This window comes from Kryptolebias marmoratus, linkage group LG16, assembly GCF_001649575.2.
Source record: "Kryptolebias marmoratus isolate JLee-2015 linkage group LG16, ASM164957v2, whole genome shotgun sequence".
NCBI lineage: Eukaryota > Metazoa > Chordata > Actinopteri > Cyprinodontiformes > Rivulidae > Kryptolebias > Kryptolebias marmoratus.
Genome location: NC_051445.1, coordinates 12,740,263 through 12,758,813, shown reverse-complemented (window position 1 = coordinate 12,758,813; position 18,551 = coordinate 12,740,263). Strand labels below are relative to the sequence as shown.

General features: G+C 41.4%; 1 long non-coding RNA gene across 2 annotated transcripts in view; it reads right to left on the bottom strand.

Moving 5' to 3' along the window:
• LOC112450795 overlaps positions 1-17,335 on the bottom strand; it is a 32,392-nt gene extending 15,057 nt beyond the window's left edge. For both annotated transcript variants that reach the window (XR_003039494.2, XR_003039492.2), the window contains exons 1-2: positions 16,966-17,335; positions 14,741-15,007 (exon numbers count right to left, since the gene is read on the bottom strand). This is a non-coding gene — a long non-coding RNA (uncharacterized LOC112450795). The remainder of the gene's footprint in view (positions 1-14,740; positions 15,008-16,965) is intronic.
• Positions 17,336-18,551: the final 1,216 nt, after the last annotated feature.

The following is an 18,551-nucleotide window of genomic DNA, read 5'->3' as shown; positions in this document are numbered from 1 at the left end:
CAGTGCTACGTGTTCGTGTTGCGTACAGATAGCGGTGTGTGAATGGTCTGCTCTGCTCCGTTGGGGGAAAAGAAAGAATCCTGCCCAGACATTCCAAGGCACAGATTCCCAAAGAGTTTCCACTACAAGTAAAACACACACACACACGCACGCACATGTGTGTGTGCTGCCTTTCAGGATGAATTCCTCTCTAATGTACTATGGGAAACAAAACACGCTCGGACGGCTAATAACCTATTAACATATTAGTGTTGTGAAGAGTGGCAGATCAAAAGTAAATCAGGCAGACTGTTACAGCTACTACAACCCTGCACTCAGCAGTCGGCATGCAAATCCCTACAAGGATACTGCTCCAAACGGGGCTTACCAAAATGCAAAGTAAGGGCAGTCCCTCCGCTGCTCAAGAAAAGGATGTTTCTGCTTACTGATGTGCTGCGTATGAACATAGGAGTCATGTATAATGAGAACCTCAAAGTTTCACACATCGCTGGGCAAAAGAAGACATTTAAGGTCATTCACTGAAGTGTCGATTTAAATATCAGATGGCATTTCATTTGTCACAAGACTCAATGCAAATAATGTTCACAAGCCTCCCACGAGCCTACAATTATTGTTTGTAAGATGGGACTCCAGCTCCTCTCCTAAATACTGAGATTAGCTTGATGAAATCCTAACTTTGCTTTCTTGTGTAGTAGATATAATCTTTACCTTGTCAACAGTAATAAATAATTGGTTTTTCACTTCTGGTATTTATTACTAAAACCATAAATTCTATTAAATAGGGTTGAACACGGTCATCTGCTGCATGACATAAAGCTTGACCCAAGGTGCCTGAAAAGAAAATCCCACCCCAATTCAAAAACCAGTTTCTCTTATTAAATCTGAAGCCGTCAGCTTCAGTTCTGATCAGAGTGGTGGTGGTGGACCGTCACAATGGGAATCCATAATTATCCTACGGGCACTTCTTTGAAGATATACTGAATGTCATGGTTCATTGTATTTTTTATTACCCCCAAGGGGAAATTTTATTTACAGCCAGCAGTAATATATAAACATAAGACCCATAAACAACAGCCCACATACCAAACGTAGTTAACACTTAAATATTGTCATTTACGAGGCTGATAGCTAACAGAATAAATTATCTCGTGCCAGCGACTCTCCGCACCCCAGAGGACACATTACAGCTCGTACCTCGAGGGATGTTTGAGTCTGCCAAGATACAGAACTGAGGAAAAGTTTTAAACCACCCCTCAGTTCTTTTATTTTAGCTTTCAAGGAGCCCTTTTTATCTTTTAAAGTGGTTTGGATCGGTAGATTTTCAGGTTTTCTTTGGATTTTGCTTGTGCCTGACCATGGCAGCATATTGTGCAGTTCATGCTTAAAAAAATGACAGAATGTGTCAGGTCTAAAAAAACTATCCCAGGCAGATGAACAGTATCTGAAAGTCAAGAAAGAGAACTTTTCAGCAAATAAGTCTTTGGGAATCACCTTGTTGGTGTCAAAATACATCATATTTGGTATTTTCCAACATTTCAGTTAAAGAAATGGGAACAAATGTAGTTTTTCTGACATACTGTTGGTAACACTATGGCTAAAGATCCAAGTGAGGAAAACCTAGTTTGATATTTCTTTCTTTCTCTCCGTCTCTGTCTGTTAAACAGTTTCTCTCCTCCACCCAACCAGTCATTTATGAATCCATCCATCACTGTCTCCGCCACTCTCCTCACTGTGTGGAGCGGGCCAGAGGAGCATTTCCAGAGCTGCAGCCAGGAGGGGCGTCCAAGTCGTCACAGACACGCTTAAAACTGCCCACGATTTCCAGATACACACACGAACACACACACAGAAACAAGAAGATCCTGGAGCTGTGTAAAAACCAGGCATACCTTACAAAAAGGCCAGCAAAAATTATATATTTATATAAGCAAAGGGCATCACACACACGACTATTCACACACAACTGCACATTCAAAGACAATAATGGGCACTGGTCAAGCTCATTGTTGAGGTAATGGTATTGCTTACGCCACTGTGGCTACCTCATGAAGTCTGTTTCTATTTCTGCCTGCTTTGAATACGATGACTCGTGCTGTTTCCTGAGAGAGTGTGTGTGTGTGTGTGTGTGTGTATTCACGCGAGTGAGTGAGCTTCTACCTACGTGTCTTTTCTATCCATTAAGGCTGATAAGTGGCCAATTATAGCTGTCGTCTTTCAGGAGCAGGTGTGAAAAGGAAGATACTGACAGATATAGTCCTCTGCTTTGCATGCAGTCATCGAATCAGATGTTCACAAGATTTTATATTTTCATTTATATGGGGATGAAAACCTACAGGCAGTTAATCCTTTTTAATTTACTAAGAAATCGACTGAATGTTTAAAACTAGACAGAGTGCAACAATGTAAGGGTTGTTTTAGTTATCAATCAACATGATGCTAAGTGCAGAGAATGGTAATAAATCAAATATCTCACTGAAGTATCATGTTAAAAATAGGGCAAATTACTCGCACAGTTCTTGAGAGTACTTGGCAGGTTGAGTCTATAACTCTAAAAAAAAATCTAATCCCAAAGATCCCTTTCAGTGCTCGGCGTGGAAAGCAACCAGAGCGGTGTTTCCACAGTGGAAGCCTGTTCCTGGATAGAAAAGGGAACTTCCCTTGTCATGGAGCAGATGAACGCGAAGAGGGAAAGAGGTGGAAAAGGGAAGGAATGAGTCGGGAGTTGACGGAGAGGCTAAACGGAGAAAAGGGGAGACTTTATCAGCGACATCAAGACAGCATGAGGAGAATGAATAGCAAAAGAGTGGGTTGGGATGAGCTCATCATCTGCTGGCCTGCAGCACGTGTAAGTGCACACAGACACAGCTAACTGCAGGTACACTTTAAAGCAGCAGTTCCCAGACTTTTTCAGCTTCCGACACACAAAATAGCAATGAAAATAGTTGCAGCTACAACGAACGCTGATTAAAGTGCACAAACAATGCCAAAAGGCTTGTTAAAAAGCAGAATGAGAACAACGCGAACAGCCTCGATGGCCTTTACATTTATCGCCTGGCACTTTAAGTCGGACAGTCATGTAATCACTTGTGTCTGTGTGAGTTTGTCTGTCTGTTAGCAAACGATGATGAACCACAGGATGAATCTTAATAAAGTTCTCAGAAAGTAATCACGGGATGAACATCTACGACCAACTAATTTTTGGAGTCAACCCAATTCAAGATGGCTTTCCCCACCGGTTTCAACTTAGCGAACACAAAAATATCTATCACACAGTGAGTTTTACAGATACTGAGCTAATATCTTAGTATCTGTACATGTGTTGGAGATGACTTTTAGTAGCTAAAAGTCATCTCCAACACATGACTAATAAACTCTTTGTGTAAAACTTTGGTGGGCAAGGTGGCAGGCAAAAGTAGCATTTCCTGAAGGAAATTCTACTTCCATTAGACCATTACTTTTGCACAGATATTAGGTCAGCACATGAGGCCAAAATTCCACTGAAGTTATTTATCGCAACTTTCCAAACATTACACAACATTACCAAGCAAACATTTAGACAACAGAGGCCTCTCTGTAACAGAGTGAGTTAGGTGAATCACATCCGGTGAGTAAGAAGATTATTCAGCTGGAGGGGAGGAGTGCTGCCTTCATCGTCCCAGTGACGGAGTTAAAAGCTGCTCTAAATTTTCACTCCCACTATCATCACAGGATCAATGGCGTGCAATCACAATCCGAGAAATGTTCACAAATACACATGAGTGGCAAGGTGCAGCTCACTGTCACGCCGTAAACTAGAAGCCCTTGGAGAGCGCGAACATTAAAAAAATAGTCTGATCCGTATCGGGAACCAGATCACCACCAAAGTTTAGTCAACTGCTTCCTGTGACAACCCCAACACTTCCTGAAGACTTTATCAAAAAATCTGTTCATTGGTTTTTAGGTAAGCTTGCAAACAGACAAACAAACCAACCAACCAACAAGAGCGAAAACATAACGTCCTTGGCGGAGGTAATAACTTCAAAACTTTTTTAAAAATTTTACATTTATATGCAAATATTTTTCCCCCTAGACATACACTGAGATCACCTCAATTCCTTCTACAACATTGTTCTCTTAGAAATCTGCTTCAGCACATTTGATCTCTTTAGATCTTTTTATGCTACTTTTACTTTTTAATTACTGTTCTACTTTTACCTTTTTGCTACATTTAGCTTTTATATATTGTCTTACTACTTTAAGCTTTTGGCTAGTCTTTTAAAACTTTTAGTTTGTACCTAGGCTTTTGCTACTTTTGCTATTTTAGCTCTTAGCTAACCTTTAGCTAGCATTTTGCTTCTTTAAGCTTTTCTTTAAGCACTTTGAAATGCCTTGTTGCTGAAAAGTGCAATATAAATAAATTTGACTTGACTTTAATCTTTTAGCTAGAGTTTTGTTCCTTTTAGCTCATGTCCTGCATCTTTTACCTTTTAGCAAATAGTTTTGCTCCTTTTAGCTAGAGTTTTGCTACGTTTAGCTTTTAGCTCATGTCCTGCATCTTTTACCTTTTAGCAAAAGTTTTTTCTCCTTTTAGCTAGAGTTTTGCTACGATTAGCATGATACGTTTAGCATTTGGCTAGTTTCCTGCTTCTTTATCTTTTAGCTAGCATTTTTGTTCCTCTTAGCTTTTAGTTACTGTTTTGCCCCTTTGAGCTTTTAACTAGTTTCCGGCTTCTTTTAGTTTTTAGCTAGTGTTCTGCTTTTTTAAGCTTAAACAACTCCCAGCGTCATTCAGCACTCGGCATTCATACTGCATTTTTGCTGAAAATAACATTTCTCTAGCTAACAGATTTAAATACATCTGTTCCCAAAGTTTTTTTAAAAAAAATCATTTTAGCACTGAAGCAGAACTTTTCTTATTTAACCTGGAATCACTTAACTTTCTACCATACGGATAATTACAGCTAATTGTGTCATTTCCAAAACAAACTTTTCCAAATGCTTTAATGGTTCGGTTTTTGTAGCACGGTTGCACAATTTTACACATTTCTCTCTCTCTCTTGTGATCCAGAGCAGCTGGTGCTTTTGCTGTGAGGTCACTTTTGTGCTTCTGTGGGAAGATGGTAGGAGTGTAACTCCTCAACGGATCTAAGAATGTTTGTTTGTATAACAATTTGCTGGTACTGTGGAGACTGAACTTGTACAATAAAAATAAGATCTGCCTTTCAATCTTCATAAAAATATTACATGACGCTGTAACCCACTGTAAACATCTTACATCAGCACCGAGTTGTGTGTCAACACTGCATTCCCACACACCAAGTCAGCAATTCCAGTCATAGGAAACAGCGTGCGTAAATACTTGCTCTTCAGCTATGCAGCCGACCAAACGTCATGAGGGATGTCCCAATGTTTCTCTTTCACTGGAGGAAGTCTTTCTCGTGAAAATTACTGGGAGTGTCTTTCATTGCTCACAGAGGACTTCTGGCAGGAAAACAAAGCATGGACCGGGATTCTTTTAAAACTGGCGGCGGTACAGAAGGTATAATAAACCATGATGCACATATTTACGTACCTGAGTAATTGTTAAACTGCAGGCTTTAATTATGAGATTAAATTAGAAATTTACAGCTAGCATGCAATAAATCATAAAAGGCGGAGGCCAAAGTGCCGCTGCAACAACATACCAGAGCAAAAAGGAAACAAAACTAGTTTCAAGGCATTCATAATGGTTTTACAAAAGGAACTTCTAAAATGGAACCAATTCCAACCTGTGATCTTATTCTAAAGCTAAAATAGTAGTTGTGTTGCTTAACCTTGAGCAATAAATGCCCTAAAACGCTGTTTGACATGCACAACAATCCAAAGTTTACGAGAACTTTAACAGTGAACCCAGAGGGGCTGTGATTTTCACAAATGACCTCACCTAATGAGTCAATCCACCAAATATTCTATTTTTTTTTTTTTTCATGTAAAGACAAGCATCCATATACTCTACAGACCCACGCGTGTGTGATCCTTTAAAGCCATGGGCTAAAACATGATCAGACAAGTTCCTTACCCCCAAAATATACATATAATTTGCTGTTTCTTGACTCAAAGTTAAAGGCTGCACATACCTGATGCCAACACAGCAGAAAGCGATTATGTCTCATTACCTGCAAACACTGCCTGCAGCCTTTCAAACACATCATTCACACAATATAAGCAGGAGTGTGAACAGAAACGTGAACGTGCAACTGAATTATATTAAAAGACTGCATGAAAATCCTTGTTTTGTAGTTTGGTGTCATCACAACATCACAGCTAAAAAAAACTGCATATTGTTTGCTTTTTGGCAAAAAGTGGCGCATGTCACAAAACTAACCGGCTAATTTTAACTGTCAGAAAAGTACTCAAAAAGATGTTTCAGAAAGAAAGGGAAACAGGTGCCGCATCAGTTCACAGGAAAACACACTTAGTTTGAGATAAACAGTGTTCGTGCAAACGTTATTTTACAAACTTTTACATGGCAGACAATTTCAACTTTCATTCTTATTTATTTGGAGTTTTGCAGTTATTCGCAAGCAGTGGCAGCGGCAGCTAGCTGCACCACTTCCAAGTGAACCTGGGGGAACTTCCTGCAGGAAAAGGATGATATTTCTGGCACAATAACCATGTCCCATCTGGGCAAATTTTTATGAAAATCATTGGCTGTACGTCCGCAGCTGATTAAGTTTTAAAGTCGACCCATTGCAAGATGGCCGCCACAGCCAACTGATCTTGGAAAACACAAAAATGTGGTGTGGTAGTTTTTGAGAGTTGTCCACAATACATTTTCTGAGCATGACATCAAGCAATGTTGCATGACACCGCACATACTGTTAAGTTCAACGTTTGACCAAACGGACTCAAATGCAGTCGTTTCTAAAACTCTGGCATGAAAGGCAGCGGGCGATATGCATTCCTCAAACGAATGCTAAGCCAACTGCTGCTATCACTACCAAGTCTGCTTGTCCATCTATGACAAAAAAGAATTGTTTGGACAAGAGAAAACATCCATGCTTTACTGCAATACTCTACAGGACATGGACTAAACACAACTACCACCCTGCATGTGTTTCTCTGTGCAGCCACAAAAAAAAAAGTCATATTTAAGTTGCCAGTTTTGTCTGCAGTCCAGAAACATATGAGACACTTTTAAAAAAGTCTCAGAAGTGTCAGCAGGGGGATTAGCCCAAACAAGGAAACTTTCCACCCCTGCCCACGAGCGTGACTCATGCAGAAATGCAACCACTTGTTTATCTCTGCTGAGCGCGCGCGTGTGTGTTTGCCCTTGTACAAACCCGCGTGGTCAGTGTGTGACCCAGATTGACATTAGCCCGAGCGACAGCTAAGCATCAAAAGCATCAGAGTACATATTTTTACCACACGCAGTGAGAAGAAAAACAGAGCTCGCAGAAAAGAAACTCATACTCGCGCATTCTGCTCAAGTGTTGAACATCTGAAGGGCGACAAAGACACTGACTCAGCGACCAAAATGTCATGAGTCTCAGTCAGAGCGACAGTGGACTACAACCCTGGCTGACAAGCGGATACCTGGGGCTGAAGGGAGTGGGAGGGGAGCGAGCAGAGGTGAAAGTAACGGAGGTGTGCAAAGGCATCCAGCCACATGGCGAGAGGGTATAGCGAAAGCAAGACCCAGACATTCGAGGCTAAAGGGCAACTTTTTCTCATACGAAACACACCTCCCGATCCACAAGTGCAAACACGCACCATAGATTTGCATGCTGAAATTCAGCAGCAGCCGCATTCATCTTCGCCCGCTGCCGAAGGCGAAGCTGCGATGTTTTGGCCCGTGTCTGGGTTCGTTTGTCTGTAGCATTAGCAAAATATCGCATGAACCAACGGACGGACTGTAATGAAACGCTCAGAAAGTAATGGAAGTGCATCCATAAGTGATGAACTCATGAAGGCAACCCAATTCAAGATGACCGCCACAGACAGCTGACCTTCGAAAACACAACAAAGGGTCGTAACTCTGTCGATTTTACAGATACTGAGCTAATTTCCTCAACACAGGCCTCACAATATCACCAAAAGGGCTATAACTTCATCCCTTCTCAGCATCTCAGTCTTAATTTCTGGCATGAAAGGCGGTGGGAGATGTATACTCATTCAAAGAATGCTGTGCCTGTAATTTTTAATGTATTGACAAACTAGAATCTAATCCTGAGTCACTGATTTCTCTGCTCAGTATGTTTTCAGATGGACACTTATTGGATTTCAGACGCAAAGAGATTTCTGCCTGTTTGCTTATCTGATCTTCTGATTCAAAGAAGGGGGAGTCCTGCACAACCACATCACACACACGGTGATAGACACACACTTATATACATACAAATGTAAGTTCCTGTTTCTAAAGTCTTTTTTTTTTTTTTTTTTTATAAATTGCTTTTAAACAACTACCTACACCGAAGTGACTCATACACCCACTGTTCACATATTTCCAGACGCTATCTTACAATTTACACCCACATTCCCTTTAAAATCCCCACTGGTTGTGAAGATTTCATGCTACCAGCAGCAGCAGGAGAAGAATTTGTTGTTTCTGAAACGCGACAGGACGGCGGCTGAGCTTCCGACTGCTGGATGCTGATCAGCAGGACGCGACCGGTCGTCTCCTTGTTTTGATAAGTTCCTGTGATGCAAAGTCATAACCGAAGAGCTAACTAATTTGTGGTAAAGAAACAAAACCCCCGAGTCTGGCAGAGACACTGAAAAAAGTTTCATATAATGAAATTGCTTAGTAAGAAAACTGGTTAGTGCAATATGATCTACACCTTGATTTTGGGATTTTTTGGGGGGGTTGTTTAGAAAATGTCAATTTGTCTGCTAGTAGTTTTTTTTTAATCATTCTGTGATAAAAAAAGTTAAAGCAAAAAAGATTTAAAGAGCCTGGAATTCCTTAAAGAAATGCACATCACCTCACATGTCAAAGTTTAAATCGTCATCATCATTTTTCTATGACGAAAAACGACGACTACAACCGTTTTGGTCAACTTTTGAAAATAACTTTATGTGGGATCTCACGCGATATCTCAAGCGATTTGTTAGCGCTCAGAATATGTGTTGTGAATGACTCTCAGCTACTACCGCAGCTAATTTCAGCTCAGCATTCGTAAAACTGTCTGAGTTATAGCCATTTTTGTGATCGTCTTGAATTGGGTTTTACTCGAAAAGTTCATCAGTTGTAGATATGCATCCAACGATTACTTCAATAAAATCTGTCATGATTCACGATATATTTTTCTAACGGACAAATAAACACAGACAAAAACAGGCAATCGCATGATCACCCGCCTTAAAAGAGCTCTTTTGGCCTGTGTAAAAGCTTCTTAAAACTTTGACGTGCTTTAAGGAATTACGGGGGAGAAAGCATCTCGTTTTATCAAATATTTGGGCCACATCTAACATGAACTATACTGAAAGAAGAAATGAGTTTTATCGAAAAACTGTGAAAAACACCGGGGAACTGCAGAAGCCCTCACCTTTCACATCTAAAAGTTAACTTTTTTTTATGAAACACGAAGTGTATTTAGTATAGTCACTGTTTACCGGACTGTTAAGGTTTTTTTTTTTTATTTACAATAATTTGTTGGGACTTTACTTCCCTACCAGTGACACAAGCCCAGAGAATGATTCATCCACCCCCCCACCAAGCTGGACAAGTCGTCTTTTTTTAATCAATATTTGCCTCATTTTTCTTCAAACATACCTGTGCTCAGTACAGCTGAATGATGTATTTTCAATCGCCGCTATTTCGCACAAATCGTTGCCTAAAAACATCCAGTTTCGGTGATTGCTACATTAGCAAACCAAATGAGTTCATTTGCAAACATACGTACAGGCATGCGTGACGTAGTAGAAAAAGGTTAAAAACTTGATTTTATCAGAGAGGGACTTTAAAATTGTGAAATTTGCATCCTGGGACCTTTAAAACCATGACAAAAGCAAAAATGATAAAAAGCTATTTAATTGTCTGAAATGGTCAAAAATAAAAAATTAAAAATTAAATTTGAGAGAAAACTTGTTTCTGAAAGTTTATCTAGTAGATAATATTTACACTAAAATAAATTTTGACAACGGAGTTTCCAAACATTTGAATCCTACGGTTATTTCAGATGATAGAAGATAGAAGAATTAGTCATTTTACTAATATTGGCGAAGACGATGAGACTGTGTGTGTTTGTCTGTCTGTAGCGTTAACAAAATATCTCATGAAGCGTTGGACAAATTGTAATGAAACTGTCAGAAAGTAATCATTAGATGTACTTCTACAACTCATTATCTTTTAGAGTTGATCCCAAATGGCCACCACAGCTAAACAACCTGCAGTTCAAGATGGCCGTCACAGCTAATCAAACTTGGCCGACACAAAAACGGCTATAATTCACATATTGAGACACTCCAAGCGCTTGCAGACCACGCAAGATCTTGGAATAATGCATGAGTTTACAAATACAAAACATTATTGTGTGTCGTGGCATGTTTGATCCTGCCTGACACACACCTGCTGTTCACAGGGACTTGTATTGCCTACGTTGTGGGGACAATTTTCCTAACATATACTAACTTGTGAGGGCCGACTGCTCCTTGTGGGGACCAAAGCCTGGTCCCCACGAGTAGAAATGATGTTTTTGGGTTAGGGGTTAGGTTTAGGACTACGGTGTGAATTGAGTTTAGGTTTGGTTTAGGGTTAGGTATGTACTGGTAATGGTTAGAGTTAGGGTGGGGGTCAGGGTTAGGCTGTAGAAATGTATGGAAGTCAATGGAAAGTCCCCGCAAAGATAGCGGGACAGACATGTGGGTGTGTGTGTGTGTGTGTGTAATGGAGTGGGCTGAATGCACAGCTCCTTCAACACTGAGCTTAAACAAGCCTCTGTGTGAACACTGCAGGAGAGATTTCAGAACCGATCTGATGGGATAATCTCGACACGCCTCATCAGGGCCTTTTGAAATCCTGCTGCTGTCAGGACAAGACTCCCGCTCCACTTTCCCTCGTGCCGCACATGTGAACAGAAGCGACGCCGCTGTAAAAGCCTGCGTTTAAACCGCCCGTCCCACTGAATCTGTTTGCTGACTTTTTTACAATGGGGAAATTGCGCGCAAGTGCGTGAAGGAGGTTCTATAAATTGTAGCAGCTGCCCTCATAATAGATACATTCAGATATGCAAAACGCGTGACGACTGAAGAGCTGAGATTAAACGGAAGGCGAAACTGGAAAGAATTCCAGGCTTAATCGACCACTGCCCTTCATGGCAAAGTTTTAAACTAAGCTCATCCTGCACTGAGAAATTATGAAGTTACGGCTGTTGTGGTCAAACCTTGAAAATAACGTCATGTGCAGTTTCATGCGATATTGCGTTACGATGTGTGACTTATTCGAATTCTACTACCACACCAAAGCTTAGCTCAATATCTGTAAAATCCACTAAAATTCAGTCTTTTTGTGTAGGATGTGGTCGATTAGCTGTGGCGGCCGTCTTGAATTGGGGTAACTTCTGCGAGTTCCAGTGAAATTTGGACCCGTGGTCCTTCCGATATTTTGCTAACACCCACCCACAGTTAATTGTGGAAATGAATGAAGACGTTTTCAAGCAAAGATGTGCTCACAGCATGTGTTGGGGATGATGCTCAGCTGCTGCCACACAGTAAATGCAAAGTTTGACTGAGTTATGTTCATTTTTGTCTTTGACTACGGCAACAATCTTGAATCAAACTGACTCCTAATGTTATTCAGGTGTAGATGTCCATCCAGTGATTACTTTCGGGGAATTTCATTAACATCCATTTAATTGTTCATGAGATATTTTGCCAACCCTATCGACAAATGAACACACACACGGGGAAAAACATCATCGCTCCGCCTTCGGGGGCGGACGATAACAGACTAGGGCGCATATACATTTCCGACCCAGAGTCTTTTAGTGATATTAAATCCACCTCCTCCTCCACACTCGTCTTTCCTGTCTTTGGGCACTGGTGTGATAAGGTAGTGATGGGTTGTATTACTCTTGAGGGGAATCCCCAGGTGGAGCTGTGTGTGTGCGTGCATCTGTGCGTGTGTGTGTCCCACAGAAAAAGGAAAGAATGCCACCATTGAGCGCCCTGCCGTTGCGCCAGCGATCCTCTCCCCGGCGCCCACACCTCCTCCCCGTCCTCGCTTGCACTCTGACGTACAGTTGGAGCAGATTTGGTGACACAAAGATAAAAGCCTTCCACTGTTTCTGTCCTTCCTCTTTCTCCCGTGTCACCAGAGCGCTTAATGCTGGTGCCTTGGCCATAGACATAGAGAGCTCATTCAAAACGACACAATCACTTTTTCCTTCTGCCGGCTGATAAGAGAGTTCAGAGAGCGTCTTGGTGCAATACGTCCACCAGAAGCTCTCTACAGGCAACTATAGGATACCAGTACAACCTAGAACTGGACGATATAATCTAAAATTGTGATGCACAATGTATATCTCAATATAATTCAAATATTATTCAAAACACAACCTGAAATCTTACTTTAAACCAGTGGTTCCCAAAGATTTTCTTCTGGGCCCCCCTATGGATTACAATAAAACATTTTAAAAACCCTCTGTCCAAAATGGGGTTAAAAACTTGTCCATTATGCTTAGTCAGGCACTGTTTTTTGTTTTTTTCATTAGCGCGCCCCACACTTTGGGAACCGCTGCTTTAAACATATAAAGCTCTTCAACAACCAAGCTCCATCTTATATTAAAGGTCTTCTTGTTCGATATTTTCCTAACAGAGCCCTTCGCTCTCAGACTGCAGGTTTACTTGTGGCTCCTAGAGTTTCTAAAAGTAGAATGGGGTAAAGTGAGATATCAGGCTCCTCTCTTGTGGAACCAACTTAGCTTCTGTCTGTGAGGCTGACACGGCATTTAAGACCAGGTTTAAGACTTTCCCTTTTTGATGAATCCTATAGTTAGTGTTTCTAGAGCTATCCCTTAGCTCTGCTGAGCTATAGGCTCAGACTGCTGGAGGACAAACTGACCGCATTTCCTCCCTCCGCTGTTGTTGCTCTCTCTACTCTCCGTGTTTGTACATGCAACTGTTGCCACCATTAGCCTGTATTGTCCTTCCCACAGCAGCTACACCTGGACCACTTGCTGTTTGTCTGCGTCTCTGTCCCGTCCTCCCAAACCCCAGCCGGCCGAGGCAGGCGGCCGCTCGTCCTGAGCCCGGTTCTGCTTGTAAAAGGGAGTCATTCCTTTCCACTGTCGTCAATGGGAGTGCGATGAAGTGAAGATCTGACGCAAACTGACGGCTTTCTTAGATCATTTTTACTAAATGGCCTTTCGTAATGTCCTGTATATTAATGTACTGTAATATAATAGGAACTAAATCTGGATCTGAATTGAGTTCACGACATGGGCTTGTTTTCTCTTTTTGTATAGTGCCCAGAGATGACATTTGTTGTGAAACGGCGCAGTGTAAATAAACTGGATTTAAATGGAATTATTTTAAAATCTGCTCTTAATTATTGAATTACTATTGAGTTCAGCCCTATGATGCAGTGGAGAACTGTGGCTCCCACACCTTGGCCACGTTTGTTCAGTGTCTTCCTTGTAAATTCAACACCACAGATCTTGCGCTGTTTTTCTTCGAAAAAAAAAAAAAAAGTCAATCACCTATTAATTTACGAACTTTGAATCTTTGCTACCTTACGGCGGGGATGGTAACTTTGTTTTTTTTTTTTGTCACGCTCCCTTTCTTCTAAACAATATATGACCAGGAGAATTTTCTGGACTGGTGGGAGAGTGTGTTGGGTGTGCATTTGGAGAATGTGGGAGAAATCGTTAATCATGGTTAAATAGCTACAGGGCTGCTGTTTATACATGATGGTGACCTTATATTAAGACATCCCATCTAGAAAATGCACAATACATTGAATACATTCGATATGTCGCCCACCCTTTATCCAACCTGTACGTAACAACTTGGATAGGCATTGCCTCTCAAGCATTTTTGAAACAATGACCCAACTTCCTCTGCCGTTTATCAGGCAACACCAAACCTGCATGCAGACTTTGAACACTTTTACGGAAAGGAAGCAGCCAATCTGCCATAGCAGGGCAGTTTGGCTACAATGCAAGAGAACAACCACGAAAAATTCATCAGGTTTGTAAAACTCTGTTTTTTGGGGGGGTAAAAAAAAGAAGAACTGTGCAGTGGAGGATTATAAACAGCAGAATGGAGGGAGTATAAGATGCCTGCCATAGGAACACCTACTGAAGGTAAAATTAACAAAATGACGTGAAAAATGCATTATTTTTAGTAAGAAATTAAGAATTGTTTCCCTTTTTCACCAGCTTTTAGCAGAAGAAAATGTGCGTGTCTATATTTATATATATATATATATACACACACAAAAGAGCAAAAGCTCTTCCACAGGGCTGGTTTATGTTACAGGGCTTGTATTTCCTTTTTGTTTTGTTCCACAACAACATTTCTGAGTTCAGCTCAGGTCACACGTTCACATCATGAGGAGAATTAGAGAACTAAAGCCGCTCCCTCCGCAGCAAACAAATCACCTTCAGGTTTATAACTTTTTGGGGGATTTGGCTGCAGTTAATCTCGATGGCTAAACTTGAATTAGCTAAAGTTTGGAGCGCGGTCAGCTTCCGAGAGAATTACTGCAAATGGACGCGGCCTCCTCCGAAAGTGAGAAAATAAGAGGCTGTTTGTGCGAAAGTGAGTGTGAATGAGTCACCTGACACGCGACGCTGCTGGTGGACGCACTTGATTACCCCTGCACATCAGATTCTATTCAAGGGACGCGGTCATAATCTCCAATCACTTCCACGTCTGGCGGAATAAGAGAGCAGGTTAATCTGGATTACACGTCACCGCGGTGGGAGTCACAGTGGAGGCAGCTGACGAGCCAGGATGAGTGATGGAGACCAGGTGTAAACAAAACACAAACAGGAAGGGAATGACGGCGGTGAGGCGTTCTGAAGACATCTGCGCGATCAATTATCTGTTCACAAAAAAAAAAGACATATGTCCAAGTCTTACTTACAAATTGTGACTGAAAATATGCAATATACGTAAAACAAATCATCTGTTTGTGACATCGCTTTTTGGGACTTAATCGAGGGGATGAAGGACAAGCAGGCAAAACTTGTAATCGTCGCCTGTGGCATACGTTCTGCTCTAAAAAATTCTGCTGATGGAATTAGGTCATCTTATAATTTACTGCAGATTTTAATGATAGGATGCACACGAGAAACACAAAAAAGCCACATATGACATCTAAAACAATGAGCTAATAAGGATGATGATGAGTGCAGCATTTGCCCACCACCGAAGGCAAAGGGGTGATCATGTTTTTGCCTGTGTCTGTTTGTGTGCGCACGTGTGTGTTCCTTTGTCTGTCTGTTAGCAAAATATCCCATGAACCACTGGATGGAGTTCAATGAAACTCTCAGAACGTAATTGTCGGGCGTACAGCTACGACTGATTAACGGCTGGAGTCAACCCAATTCAAGATGGCCATCACAGCTAAGCAACTCTAGCAAACATAAACATGGCCATAACTCAGCCAAATTTACAGATACTGAGCTAAAACTTTGCGTGGTAGTAGCTAACAGTCATCCTCAACACATTGTCTGAGAACCTAACGGATGTTGTGAGATCACACCACGCTGCACGCCATCAAGCACAAGATCGTTTACGAGGTTTGAGCAAAAACGGCTTCAGCTTTGTCCTATCTCCTCATGACACCCCTAGTTTAAAACCCTGGTGTGAAAGGCGGCGGGCGACACGCAAATCGTTCAAGGAACGTAGGGCCTTCAATTAAACCTGCGCCGGAGACCACGAGCCGCAATAAAAGTGACTTCACTGGAACAAGGCAACCAGCGCAGATGTAGATTAGGAGAGAAGTGGGGAGTTTTAAAAATAAATCGCACATGAACAAGCCTGGTGGCGTGTGATCCGCACGCCCAGCGGCTAAATGTGGCACAATGGGAACGACTGGTGCTTGTAAACGCATTAATCACGGCTCTCCCCTGACCGTGTTACAAACAAATCTGGCAGCCAAACAGGAATGCAGAATTTCCTGCACGTTTCACAGCAACCTGTAGGCCTACGTACATGCAGCGTTAGGGTGGAGGAATCTGGGTCAGTAGGTGTTTTGGTGGAGTATTTAAGCAAATGTGCGGCTTCATTATTCTGCAGCGTCACCATTTCAAAGGCAGTCAAAAACAACTTGAAGTGCATGCATTTCAGCAGCATCATATGAAACACTTTTAGTCTTTTAGTAGGACTTTCGGTTTGATCTTTCAACTTACATATTTAAATATAATAATAAAAGTGCAGCATGATATGGAGCTGGTTTAAGATAAGCTACAGTTTTCTGAAAAGGGCAACATGGTAACCCTGAGAGTTTGTGGGGTTATTACGACGGAAAAGGATGTAAAATACAAAAATGTGCTGTCAGGTTTTATTCTCTCAGTTTTGTTTGTGGGTGAGACAGTTGAGCATTTGCTAAAATGAAGCCATGTGTGCAGCACTGATGGAAAAATATTTATTTCCTGGAGCTGTTGACCGACTCAGACTTCTGAATTATGACCAGAATAAAGCAATGTGTGTGAAACAGCAGAAGTTTGGTTTAGACTTTAATATTCAATGTTTACTTTTTTTAAAAGCTGACTGGGAATTACTTTAGCCTGAAGGTAAACCCACCTGAATTTTTTTTTTTTTAAAACACCTGCCAGGTGAAGTGGTGATATTAGATAAAGAGCTTCAAGTGTAAGTGTTATACCGAGTTGTTGCCAAACACAATACGGCCAGATTCCGGGGGTTAGGTGCGCCTGAAAGAAAACTTAACATCTCCTGAGTAAAGTTGCACTGCAGCAGCGGTGAAACTCCTGAAAGTGTGGAGAAGCAGCGGTGCTGAGGATGTGCGAAGCTGCAAGGCATCACAGATTCACAAACCTGCTCAGTGGGTTTGTTTGACGACCTGGCGGGCGGCTATTTGTCTTCGGATCTACGGTCTTTTCCACCCTGTTTTTTTCCCCCGAGCGAGAGGGAGCCTGTGGCAGTGAGATTTACTCCTGACAGACTCTGCTGTCACATCAGCTGACTGATGTAAAAGTATCCAGCTGAATAACCGGCTAACGCGTTTAGCTAAGAGCCGTGGCTCATTTACAGCTGTATCACTTCGCCAAATGAAAACGGGGACACGCTCTGCGGGCTAAAAATACCTGTCTACGACTATATTTGGCTTGGCTGGATCACAAACGCAGAGCTGAAATAGTTGGTCCCGCCCCGGTACAATGAATGGGTTCTCTGCAATCTCACCCAGCCTCCGTCTGCCAGGCAGACGCTAAAATTAGCAACAAGGCTTGCGTCAATCACGAGCCTCAGTGCGTCAAGGATCGCCCCGCCTCTCGGGCTCGTCATTGGTCAGATTTAGGACGTTGGCTAAAGAAAACGCGCCTCGTGATTGGAGGACGCGGATTACACTTCTGAGACTCCGGAGGAGCCTTTTAATTTTTAGGTTGACGAGTACGCCTTCTTACTCTCGCCGCTGTCAGTTTTTTATTTGGAGGGATTATTTAAAATGTTAATTTGACCTTTCTTTCGTCGTAAATATTAGTTTCTGTAAAATAAAATGTCAAAACTTTAAATGTGGAACAAAAATTTAAAAGGGAAACTTGTCAAAAATCTTTTTTAAGCTCTGCAAAAGAAATGTTTGCATTATTCTTTTTATTACTCCTATATTTTACTTTAAAAAAACCTAAATTTTAACTACTTAAAACACAAGAAGTTACTCACTTGTGGTATAGGCTACTAATTACTTTCATATTTCGTTCAGAATTTGCTTTAGCTGACTGATTATGATTGAGTTTTTCTGATAACAGTCCAAAAATAAGAACAACTGAGGTAGTTTTCACTGAAGCAAAGGGACCCAGCACACTTTATTTATGTTTTGGAGCGTTTGTCAGAGTTAAGAGCCTTTACGCCAGGCTATTTATAGACGTTAAAGCCATTTAAATGATCAAAATTATTTATCTGGCTCATAACAAAAGGCAGATTATGTCATTATCCGCATTAAACGTCACAGTTTCTACAAACAGACTGAGGTAATCTCATTTCCCCCTGCTGCAGGACCCCTAATTTTAAGAATGTTCAGTCAGCACGTGTTTTGGCGCTGCAAGGCTGTGTTGTGCAGTCTGATTCTGGAAGATTAGCCTGTTTAATAAAGCTAAACGGTGGTGAAATTCCTGTTGAATCACTTGACATAAGCTAAAAGATTTTAGCATGTAATAATGGACTCAGGCTGATATTGTTGAAGGGATTATAAATACCTTGTGTTCTAAAATTGGACAGACAAGGAATGACTGAAATGTGTAGCGAGCTGTGGTGTGGCATAGTTTAAATGACTTTGCATATCAAATGAACTCTAATTACTTTAGGAGGAAACATTTTGTCACTTCCATGCGTCAGTAAACTCCTCAGTGACACAATCTCAGAGGCTTTTTATTTAGCTATGGAAATCGGTGGTGGAATAACTCCAC